Here is a 13,051-nt window from a genome sequence, read left to right as displayed (position 1 = left end):
GAGTCTCATTTTCAAGTCTAAGAAAGCAAGCCATTCTTAACTGCCAACTTGTAAAATACTGATGCTTGGTCAGTGTCTCTCAGCGCCAGATACCGGACGCAAAAATCACCCTTCAGCGTCTGTATGGAACGCACCGGGCAGAGCAGCAGCTCCACCGCGGTGCTGTAAGATGACGTAGTATTAAGAGAGACAACGGTAGAGTAGTATGAAGGACCAAAAATCTGCGTGAGGAGGTGGGTGGGGGGGTGGATGGGTCAAACAACGCAGGACTTTCACCCTGGAGACCGGGGTTCATGTCTCGTTATTGTCCCGTGTGTCACTGAAACGTACATTTTGTAACCCCACCCACCATCTTTTCCTTGTCCCGTTCTTGTGCTGCATGTCAGTTAAACATACATCCTGACCCAGAGCGTCAAAAAGTGACGCCAAGAGTCTCGACCAAGGGCGTCTAAATATGACTCTAAAGGAGACTTTTTGCATCAATAACAAAGGCCAAAGCCACCTAACTAAGCGTCGCTTTTTGACGCGATGGGAGTGGAAAGGATAAAGGACAAATCCGGCTAATTAGCTTATAACGCTAGTCGTTGGGGCACGGGTAAACTAAAAAGAAATCTCTATTTCTATACCGCTAACAAGGCTCAAAATAGCACCACATTTCAACGGTAGCATAACGAGGGTCCCAACATGTAAACCGAAGCATTGAGAACTTTGTAAGTGTACAGACAGTTTATTAAAAAGATAGTTTTATGAGACTGTGCCGTTCACGTATACAGGCGGGCGCCATCTTGGGAAAACAGTCACGACCAGTTGAACCACGAACACCTTCATGGTTTGACTGGTCGTGACTGTTTTTCCAAGATGGCGCCCGCCTGTATATGTGAACGGTACCGTCTTTATAAACTATCTTTTGCTATTTTGAGCCTTGTTAGTGGTATACAAATAGAGATTTCTTTTTACTTTACCTGTGCCCCTACGACTAGCTTTATAAGCTAATTAGCGATTCACGCTAAAACTGGTCACATTCAATTAGCATGAAAACATATCCCAAAGAACGTTCAAACTCGGTACACATGTGTTATTAACCCTTAGGTTCATTTTGTTTTATGTACCTGAGACTTGACTTAAATGTTGCTTTGACTTGAGACTTGACTGAAACTTCCTAAAGGATTTGAGACTTGACTCGAGACGTCCTCTGGCAAACTCAAGACTTGACTTAACTTGTCTTGACAGATTGAGACTAATTTGATTTGCCCTTAAGGACTTGAACTCATGTACTTTGACTGACATGAGTCCGGACTTGGACTGATCTGAACTACAGTGGATAAGGTTACCTTTTGCATTTGGTGTGACAAGATTACGTCTGTCAAATTAAACGATTCTCACATTATCACTAAATGATAATCAGACTAAATTACTCGGAAATTAAAAAGCAGTCATTGTTCAAGGCAAGAACCATTGACAAGTGCTGTCATTAAAAGTATTTTGTCCCTGTGGGAAAAAAAATACATATATCTCCATGTTACATCATTTTAATTTTCTTTCATAAACCAATGGTATTGGTCATCCTTTACGTCTGTCTGTGGGTTTCTAAAAATATTCAAACAGTGACGAGGTGATTTCATCTGACTTCATCTGAGATAAATGGCTCAATAAAATGGTTTCAAATTTGCCTTTTTTCATTTCCTGAAAAACAACAGTGTTGGACATAAAAGATTTCACCCAAAAGCGATGATTTGTAATTTCATTTTTGTAACTTCAAACCCTCCAAGGAAATAGCACTAGTAAAAACAAGTCATATCGCAGCAGCTAAAATATAGATTAGAAGTGGTCCAACTTTATGTTTAATTAGATTCTGGTATCAGGCATCAGCAAACAGAGATAGATCAAAGAACATGAACATGAAGAACAGCAGCAGCGAAGCCGACTCCACATCTGGAGAAGTGTGCCGTTCAGTGGGGAGAGTAGTAATAACCCTGATTAGTTCCAGTGTTGATGGCTGCATATGGAGCTTCCAGGGGAGAGTTGAATAGAGATGGAAATCAGGGCTCAGCTACGGAAGATTATCTAGCCTCTCCAGATCAAACATTTTTCCCAGGCTCATCGCAGACGATAAAGAAAGGATCATTTCACCCTGCACTATGAAACTACCTGTGTCTGTTTATTGAGATATTCTGAAAGGAGTCCACATTCAAACAGACCGCCATCAAACAGAGGCAACTTGCATCTGCAGGAGTGCAGATTGATGCACATATGGTTATCATTTTATATGTGGCAACACAAATTCAACCGCTGAGATTTATAAAAAAAAATGGTTATTAGACTATGCATGGAGCTCTAAAATATTTAATTAATGAATCTAGTGCCAGGAGTTTAAAAAAGAGAAAAAGTCCAAGAAATTACCGCATAAGAACTAATATTTCCAGCCAGAAAAGAGGGTCACAACGCCACTGAGAAAGCTGTGGAGGAAGCAGAGTAAACCATCTGTGATTTCCCAAGCAAGGTGTCTATGTACAGTACGTGCGTGGAGGGGGGGGGGGGTGGCATGAACATGCCTACACGCATGTGACTAATTTCTGCGGCATTTCTTCAACTCTCAGCAAGTGATGGAGCTGGCATGATTGTGAAGAGAAATTGGGCTTTGATTGAGATTTTAGTCAAAGTCAGGGCCGTTTCTAGGATGTAGGGACATTTGGGGCTTAGCCTGGACCTACAGAATCAGGGTAAAACGTGTGTTATGAACAAGTTCTTTTGTTATGCTTTTTCTGCACCCTGGCACCTTATTTACATTCAAAGTACATGCCTTAATCATTGGACATTTAAAATGTGTACCTCACAAACCACACTGTACCATATTTCCATATGATGCTACTTTATACTTAAAATATACTTCACTACATCTCACAGGAAAATGTTGTACTTTTTACTCCAACTCATTGCTTTATTAACATTGTAGATTCCTATTATTTATACAAAAAATAAATTAACTAATAAAATATGACTTATTTTTATAGATTATGCGACTTTTACTTCAGTAAAGGATCTGAGTACTTCTTCCACCCCTGTGTGTTAACATTAGTTTTTTTGGATTATTAAAAGGGTTTTCACACACACACACACACACACACACACACACACACACACACAGACTTTTCAGACACCGTTCATGCAGTGTAATGCATGTACTGTTCACCTCTCACCTTTTACAATTTGTTCAAGAATTTTACAAGAAACTACAAATGGCCAGAAAGAAAGAAGAAGAAAGGCTGACATTTTAATAAAAGGCCTGAAATGTAGATAATTTTACCAAATGTATGGGCTCTGGCTCTGTCATTACTTTCAATCACTAGGAGTACAGGGATTTTACTTTGTGTGATATACCACAGCACAAGCGCTGAGAAGCACAGCTCATGACTGGTGTGATAACAAAGATGAAGCACAGGGTTGGGATCATCTGATCCCACTGTCTTTTACAACGTCTCAGTGCAAACAGAAGCCTGTGAGTATAATCCAACCCCTCCTTCAGGTGTGACCAATGACATTGCTGTTATATGTATTTTGAGTTTTAAATCAAACGACTAGCAAGTTTATACTAAAGTAGTTAATGTGACAGTAAGGCAAAATTGGAAAACTGGAAATATATGGTGCTAATATAGCTATATGATTTGCAAATATGTGTATAGAGTTGTGAAACTATATCTCAAGTCAGTATGTGTATAGTCATTTGTGGGTGTCCTGTCTGTGTACTTTAAATTGGAATTATGTAAAACAATTTAAAAAAATTATGAATTGAAAATCACAAGGACAGAGCCATCATAATGTGGAAAAAGTGAAGTAAAGCTTCACTTGTTAAAATTGAGATATGGCGTCAGATTAATTCAGCAGACAAATCTGTCATATAAGGTGTCTCTTTCATATTTTGCATAATACTATATGTATATATGCATATAGAGACATGCAGGTCACATGGTTTAATCCACTGGCTGCTGACTTTTCGTCATTAGAGGATTCCAGGGGAACAGACTGAGGTGTGAAGGTGTTTCCTCTGCGTCTCTCACACACTTGCTAACATTAAGATAAAAATAGCAAACAGGCGAGAGAACCCTGCTAATTGAAGACTTTGACTCACACTGATGCCACTCAGATCCTAACATACTGTAACTGCTACTACACACGGGTTCCACCAACATGGGCTTCTAAAGCCAGACACCTTTACTGATATTTTTGCCAATAATCAGAAGAAATAACAGAATATGTCATCCCTTAAACTTCGAAATGTAGCATATTTATAATAAAATATATAATCAGTCAAATAAATAAAAGTCTTAGATTTAACAAATGACTAAAATGACTCTACTACCACAGTAACACAAGGAAAGTATTTCTACACTTGTGAAAAGAATGACCCTTGTCCAAAAGGGCTCCAGTATTTATAACCAGCAGATACTGAAAGTCACTTGAAGGCTCCACCTTTGCCTGAGAGCAAGTGTATTTTCAGAACTAGTTAAATGTTTAAAGAGTGTAAGGCCTAAAAGCATGAAAAAATTCCACTGAGATTCCAACCTCATCTAAGTTGGTGATAACTGCCCAAGACAGCAATGAAAAGCACGCAATACCAGAATGGACAGACCACTACAAGGTACAGCATCCAGTGTTTCCAAGGGTAACATTCTGTTCTCCAACCAACAAACAAAAAACTCATAAACAATAGTTGTTACTGAATGTAATTTCAGTTCAATGAGTATGGGAACTGCGAGGAGAGAATCAGGGAGTGAGACGGCGCCTTGACACGGGCGAGAGATGTGTCCAGATTATCAAAGTTTATGAAAATGCAGCACAATGACGATACAGACATTTCATACACCAGATGTAGAGTATATAACACGGACCTACCGATGCATATTCAACCTGGCGTTGGACCCGTTCACATGAGTCACCTGTCACCATGTTTGTCACTACACTCCAGTCAGCAGTGTAGTTAATTCAGTCTGCAGTGTAGTTAAAGCACTTCACTGATAATCCAGAGAATTATGCAGTAACACAGGACTCTATGATCGCAGGTTTTTGTATCAATTATACACTTCTTGAACATCCAACCACAGCATACAAATCACTGTGATCTGTCAGGGACAAACATTTGCTACCAGTGTCAAATACCAGGGCACTGTGCGAAAAAAAATGTGTCTGAAGATTTCAGTCAAAGAGGAGAGGAAATGCAGAACCTGTATCTGAAATAAAAACAAATATTCACGTGCAGTTTAATTAAGGGTTCAGTTTAAGTATTTAATAAAGAAAGTAAAACCTCGATTGGTTTGCCTTGAGATGTTACAATCTGGCTGTTATGCGAAAGCCTGTTCCTGAGAACAGCATTAACTTTCTTTTGCAAGGATTCAAGGACAGCTTAACAGCTAAAACTGAACCCTTAATATCTAACTTCAGCTTAATAAGTCACTCCATCTTATACATGTAGAGGCCAAGTAGTGTATTATGGTGTCATTTGTATCACTGTCAATGTTATAATATCCATAATAAATTAAAGAAGACAAAGAACAGATCCCTGTGGTACACCTCCAGCCCAGTCTACCTGGAAACTACATTCAGTGACAATGCAGGAAGTACTCATCCCTTTAAATAGGGAAGCACAAAGTAAGAGTGTGGACCTTTTTTTAACCATAACCTTTCACTAGTTAGTTTCCTAACCTTAGCCATCTTTTATTTTCCATAACCCTAACCTTGACCAGTCTCCATTTACCATGCATATATTGTAGAAAGCAAGAATACAAAAAACTTGTCATTGGACGTAAACATTTTTTTTTCAGAATTGTCTAATATTCATGATTATATCTGGTGATAGGCTAGAGATCTCAAGTGACCTTAATCAGTTTGGACGACACTGAGACCTATCATTAACATATTGGTCAAACCATCATGCTGCTTGTTCAGATAACTCAATACTTTGAAGCCTGAATGGTCAACAGTGTCAAATGCTTTGTATAAATCAATAACCAGTGCTGCACAACATGGCTTCCTAACCAGAGGCCTAATCATACCACTCGCCACCTTTAAATCTGTAATAATTGCACTAAGCTGTTTTCTTCTCACGGTCAGCTCACTCACTGGGTCTCTACATTTAGAAATGGGTTATCAGTGCTTTCAGGGGGTGGTTCAATTCCTGAAGGACCAATACAATCATTTAATTTGTGTAGGTTTTGGGAAGATAATAGTTTTAGGTTGTTTATAGTGCATTTATTTTTTAACCTACTTTCACAAAGCTTAGGAAAATATACTGTTTTGATGTGGGATGAGATAAAAGTTGGCTACCTGTAAACTGATGCTGGAAGATACATGGTATAAAGTCTAAGAGTGTTCAATCAACACAGGATTTGTATTTCAATGCTTATAAATACCTCTGTCAACCAGACAGCGTTGAGCTCAGTTTATGCTTGGCTGCTCTCTCGACAGTTGTCTCCAAACAAAGGGCCCCATGTAGCACCTAACCCAGCTTTTATACCTGAGCAACAGGAATGATTAAGTGATCACACAGTTTCTTCGACAGTTCCGACTGCTGTCATTTCACTCATGAATGAGCATAGAAATAAATAGGTAAAATATGTAATTGTGTCTGTTTGGAATGAATGCTTTCTCACTCCCTGGCAAGTGCCAATTTTCACTCTGGCAACAAACTATCCAATTACACTACACAACCGTCCTTGAAATTACGTATGACATCACAAAATTGTGCATTAGCAACAATTATGCTCAGTGACTTTTCAAACAAAAATGCATCATTTCTTGGGTTTCTCTGGTATTCCGGTATGTTGGTCCCCACATGGTCTACACCACATAGACTACTACTGTATGTGGCTCCACCTTTCATGGTTTGAGTCTGCTTGGGAGATTATTTGCATAAGGTCACCCTCTGTCTCCAAAGGTCTCCAAACGTTTCCTGTCAATCTATTGTGAAATAGAGTGATCTCGTAAAGTTGAGTGTTAAATAAAAAGACCAATCAAATTTGCTGACAAATTAAAATCCTTATAAATAAACCAGAAACCAACCAGCTTCCATGTCAAAGTTGCACACTTTATTGACCCATTCGTCCAATCCCAACCACCATATCTTGTGCTACTTTATGCAGCCACTACAGACATACTAAATACAACAACCGGTTGTGTTTAGACATTTCAAAAAAATATTGATGGAAGGAGGACATTGCCACCTAAGAATGAAGGTAACCAGTAGCAGCAGTACTCTTAGAAGCAGCAGTGTAGTATTTGGTGTGTATTGCTGTTTCAACGAGAAGTGGGCAATCATCTGTATGCCGTCGTTCTGTTATTATTATTATTATGCTTTATTTTATCTCCAAATATAGCCCTGTGGTCATTTTGGGCACGGATGAAATAAAAGTATTGACTCAACTATCCAGCACTGCATCATTGTAGACTGAATAAATATGAAGCTGAAGATTAAGCTTATTATACCTACCCTTTTTACATATCCTAGGCAACCCTTTTAAGGATAAAAACTGACATTGCCAACGTGGTTGGTGGATATGGTATTTGTTGGTGAAGTATTAACTGATTGAACCTTATCACTGAAAGTAAAAATTCCCACTGCTAGCTGGATGACTAGCCTAGCCATTAGGTGCTACATCTTCTCACAGTTACTGTGCATGTCTAATCCAATTAGGAGAATCTTCATTAAGAGTCAACAATCAATATTTATTCAAGTGCATGATAAAAAAAATTTGAGAACACTGTTTGATTAGACTCATATTAGACTCATCATATTTTTCACCAAATACCTCAATATCAATATTGCGACAATATTGTAGGGTTGACAATTGGTGCTTTCCCAAAATATTTACACAATGAGATTTGTGATAAGTAATGATCAGTAATGTGGATATAATAACTAAGTGGGTAAAGGTAAATACTAGAACAGCTAGATCAACTAATAAGTTTAGTGTCATAATGACATTACTTTACTGTAATGCAGCCTTTCAAACCAGGAAAAGACAACTTATGTCTCATTACGATATCCAAAATCTTAGATGATATCTAGTCCGGTAACACAATATCGATATAATATTGATATATTGCCCAGCCCTAGGTGGAGCAGGGTCGCATCCGTTCGTACTGAAAAGATAACTGTCAGCTGCAGAGAGGAGAACAGATTTTAAAGTTTGACAGCAAAGATATGATAGGCTAAGAGAGATCATGGCAAGATGTGGTTGCACTACCAGAGAGAACGCCTGCAGAGTAGAAGGCGGAGAGAGATGAGAATGATCGATTTCACTTTCGCTTAGTTTCATTTCATCACAGACATACGCTCATAACGGCATCAGACAATAATTACATCCTCTATATGAATATTCATTCGTAGCAATCACAGCTAAACAGCCATTCAGAAGTGAGCAGAAGGCTGAGGTGTGAATGTAGCCATTGAGGCTCTTCGTGGTAAAGCTTTGTGGCTTTTACACGGTTGTCAGCCTGAGTTCCTGTCTCACTCCGCACATTGGCCAAGCCTCATTAAGCACCCTTCCCAAGCTCCTTGTTTAGTCCCTAATTAGGGCAGCCAATGGTTTCGCAGGATCTGGTCAACCTCCAAGCAAAGGTTTTTTAAGGGCCTACGTGTGTGTGTGTGTGTGTGTGTGTGTGTGTGTGTGTGTGTGTGTGTGTGTGTTCGTGAGCTGCACCATATAAGGAAAATATGCGATATGCGATATGCAATAACGTTGCTGAATCTCGCGATAATGATATTACTTGCGATAAATAATCAGATACTGACGTAAACAAATTAAAGGAAATTGTTTCCAACATTGTTTTGTTGAACCAATTGATCCTTTAATTGAATATAAAAGGCACCACAAAAAAAATGACAATTATATTTTAATGTTGTAGTTTTCTGCTGATATTTTCTTTCGCAATATGTCGCAGCCTTTGCGATGTGTTTATTGCACCAATTGATATTGTGATGACGATAAAAAAAATGAGCCCTAGTGTGTGTGTGTGTATGTGACTATCCTGTCTGTGCTGACTGACTGCTGTGTATTTACTCCAAAGCCTGGTGTGTGTCCCACACAAAGCGATCTTTGGATTTTGGACGCAACAGAATAGCACTGTCTATGTCACACAGCCCTGTGTCTACAGTCCCTCTATCTCGCCTTTAATCCATCTTCTATCATCCCGCTGACTGTCTCCACATCACCCATCTATTCATCTCCCCACTTTCAATGACTCCCTCTGTCCCCCTTTGCCTCTCACTGTCTCCTCGTCCTCCCTCTGATGTCACAAATTCAGATATGAGGTGCTCTAATAGCACACAGCCTTGGACACTGCAGCCTTGTTTGGAGGGGAGTGATCAGAAGGATGAGAGGATGGAGGGGAGGCGAGTGCGTCAACGGCGCGGGTATTTTCCAAAGCAGCGGGAGGATGTCAGATGCAGAAACAAAGGAGGACATCTAGGTTAAGGAAACATGCATGAATGGCTCTGAAAAGGCCTGTGTTGTGTTGCCGGCTTGCCTCATCCCTGTGACTCCGAGCCAGTCGTGCCTGTCAGGGCACTACTGTTGGGTCTATGTATGTTATCTTCTCTCTTTCTTGTGGATAAAACAGGGGACTGCTGATACTTGTACCTAGGACCCTGAACCTGGCACTGTCCCCGAAATGCATGTACTGTCATAAAAGCAGTCTTTGTGGCACTGTGACACAAAGACTAAGACAAAGACTGAAGCATCATGGAAAACACCATCAATGTCTGTGTTAGGGTTAGGGTGCCCCCGCTATGTCTTTGTGGTTCCATGTGTTTAGTATAATGCACAGGAAGTAATGTCTGCGGGGCCTTGATTTGAAAATATGAAATATTAATGAGAGGTCAAAAATATTTTCAAGCCACTGGACCACAACTGTGCAAACATTTTATTTTTTGCAGGCATCAGAAGCTGCATTGACATGTGTCAGAGGTATTCCTGCAGGTTTTCCTCTGACAGCGATGGAGTTTTTACATACATCCCATAGTGAAAGGGCACTTTTTTAAACCAGACTTAAAAAGACCATGTCCTCACCTGCTGAAATACAAACTTTTTTGTGAAAATATACAGTGACTCTGCATTTTCAGCTCTGTCCCCTGTTCCCTAAGTAAGACAGTAAAAACAGCATGCTGCTATAAATCAATAGTGATCAATTCAGCACACAAACTAATGGAAATGTAATCTGCTTTATACAAGGGACGGGCTTATGTGTTTTTATAGCGCCCCCAATAGGGCTGGCCAATATGTTGATATTATATCAATATATGAGGTTAGATATCGTCTTAAATTTTGGATAACGTAATATCGTGATATGACACACGTTTTCTTTTCCTGGTTTTAAAGGCTGCATTACAGTAAAGTGATGTCATTTTCTGAACTTACCTGACTTATTAGATGTTTTATTATTTGCCGTTACCCCTTAGTCATTGTATGCACATTAGTGGTGACTATCAAAAAACTCATTGTGTAAATAGTTTGTGAAACCACCAATGGTCAACCCTACAATAACGCCAAAATATTGATAATGAGGTATTTGGTCAAACATATAGTGATATTTGATTTTCTCCATATGGCCCAGCTCTAGCCCCCAATAGTATAATCTGATAACTTTAAAATGTCTGAGTTGAACTAAATTATTACTAGGATATTGTATGAAATGTATTGAAATCCAACGAAAATACTGTTTGGAAAGTTTCTCAAAAACAGCAACCTACCCTGTCTGTCTCATTTTCATCGTTTTTTTGTGTGCATCCTCTGCACATGCAGCGTGCCATAAATTGGACATTTTGAGTCCTACTGCAGCACAAGGAGAGCTGAGGGAGGCTCCTTGCGCCAGAAGAGGACAGTGAATGACAACAACCCATTTTGAGGCGAATAAGACTGCTGGCCATCAGTGAGTGATACCAGGCTGACTGAAAGTGCGCCACAGCAAAAGGTGCAAAGCATTCATCTGTCTTAAACTCCACTGCAAAGAAATCAGCTACGTGCCTCTGGTTTCTCCCATATGCATCACTGGGCATAAATTCACCCTGCATTATCATCATGTATTACCAAGACATGACTTGAGCACAGTATTAATGCATTTCCGCAGGTAAAAAAAGAAAGAAAAACATGCAAGATTTTCTGTATACATTATATCCAGCTTTACAGCAGTATGTATAAGGTGACAATTAAAGGCTATGAGGCCAAAAGGGAACACAAAAGGTACTGAAGGATACAAAGGTTGTTGTTTTTTTCTTTCCCTATAACTCATCACTCCGTTCGGTGGGGAAAAACTAACACGGCTAAGAATAATACCAAGACAGTAGATCATTAAAATATATCAAACTCCTAGAAGTGATGGACCAGGTTTGCCAGAAGACGCAACGCGTTTTCTTGGATGGAGAACCGAAGTCAATTCAAATAATCTTGCTTTTTAACGCAGCACTGCTTACTGGCAAAGCTACACACTGCTTTGAAAATCAGCTGCTATTTTTTTTTTTTTTTAAAAACGCTTTGAATGAACATATGTGTCTAGGGAACCAATTTAAAAAACAGTTCAAATGTACACCCTATGTTTACAGAATTAAATACCGCTGGGTGTGTTTCATGCATGCCGATTTTAAGAGTTGCGCTTAGGCATTCTAAAAATGTCTTAAATTACGTACAAGCTGGTATTTAGCATTTGCAAATGAGCAAAGACTCGTTAAAGTACATGTTTTTATAAACGAAGTTACAGTAGGTATAGGTAGGTACACTGTATCCCCAGAGAAACGTGCCACCGTGCATCCTACGGGCTGTAGCCCAGACAGCGACTCTCTACCCGCGGTGCGAGTCCCTGAGAACACACCGGTTGGATGTGCGGGACTTGAAAATGTAGTGCTACTCCCCAACCTGACTAAACCCAGACCACACTATAAGGGGGACCACAACAACCAGGGTGAATATCCAGATAATGTATGCCTTCTAAATTTATGTCACTCTCCTTTTTTGTGCTAATTTGGACCCAAACCGCCCAAGAATGGTGACAAAATCTATCACGTCTCCTACCAAAACAAAACGCAGAGCTAGACCAAAACTAGACAAACCGAGCTCTCATGATGGCATGTGTGTACAGTAAACTTGAAGGTGAGCATTGTGTCAATAAGAGGTCAATACTAGTGAATATTAATTATTCAAAAAAAAATGAGAATTTACCTTGAGTAGGGTAAGTTAGCGGTCCCTTTGATGCATACTGTCAGTGGTCAAAGATCGGTGCGTTCACGGGGCATTCACAATTCCAAAAAAGCCTGGGGATAAGTCCTAGGATAAGTCCACAAAACGCATTGTTATAAACGTAAATGTCGTCTTATACTGGGCAAAATGATTGGGATAAAGAAGCAGGAAAAACTCAGAGAGGAGTTGTGAATGTCCTTTAGTTCCGACTGTGCTCCCAGTGCGTAAAATAGGTCCAGAAAATCCCGAATGTATTTACCGACAGCTATTTTCTTACATTGTTCCCAAATGAAACGTCCTCCGCTGCTCCTTAATTGACGAAGGGGAACTCCTTTTTTTCCACAATAGTTGTTGTGTTTGTTATTCCAGTTATTCTGAGATTTGTCTCAAAAAAGTTATTCTCCAAATCTTCGTGTCCGGGTTACACAGTCTTCCAGGTGAATGTGAAGGTTTAACGGAGAGGCACATCAAAGGGGCTCGCGCGCATCTCTGGAACCGCCGTCCCCAGCTCGCGGCTCTGGAGCGTCCTTGTCGGTCTGTGTGTCCGCGCGCAGCAACAGCCGGACTCCTTATTTGGAAGCCCGGGGCTCGCGGTACTGTCAAGAGAGTCAAGTCGTCCCAAAATGACTTCCAGCTAAATCTTTCAAAATAAAAGCATGACTGAGGAAAGCGCTGCAACGATCGTCTCGATCCGAAAAGGAGAATAATATCACTTTCCAATCAATTATTAATCACATTCATACAAACGCCATTCAGAGACATACTTTTATAGGAAGAACAAATTCCTATTTATTGTATAAGAAAATTTATATAATTTTTTTTTATGTTAT

General features: G+C 39.7%; 1 protein-coding gene across 1 annotated transcript in view; it reads right to left on the bottom strand.

Moving 5' to 3' along the window:
- Positions 1 to 12,766, bottom strand: part of adgrb1a (adhesion G protein-coupled receptor B1a) — a 201,122-nt gene extending 188,356 nt beyond the window's left edge. Inside the window, exon 1 of the mRNA XM_028580628.1 lies at positions 12,204 to 12,766. The gene's annotated coding sequence lies outside the window, so the exon portion shown is untranslated. The remainder of the gene's footprint in view (positions 1 to 12,203) is intronic.
- Positions 12,767 to 13,051: the final 285 nt, after the last annotated feature.

This window comes from Perca flavescens, chromosome 6 (genome assembly GCF_004354835.1).
Source record: "Perca flavescens isolate YP-PL-M2 chromosome 6, PFLA_1.0, whole genome shotgun sequence".
Lineage (NCBI taxonomy): Eukaryota > Metazoa > Chordata > Actinopteri > Perciformes > Percidae > Perca > Perca flavescens.
Note: the sequence above shows the minus strand (reverse complement) of the source record. Positions and strands in the feature narration are given on the sequence as shown.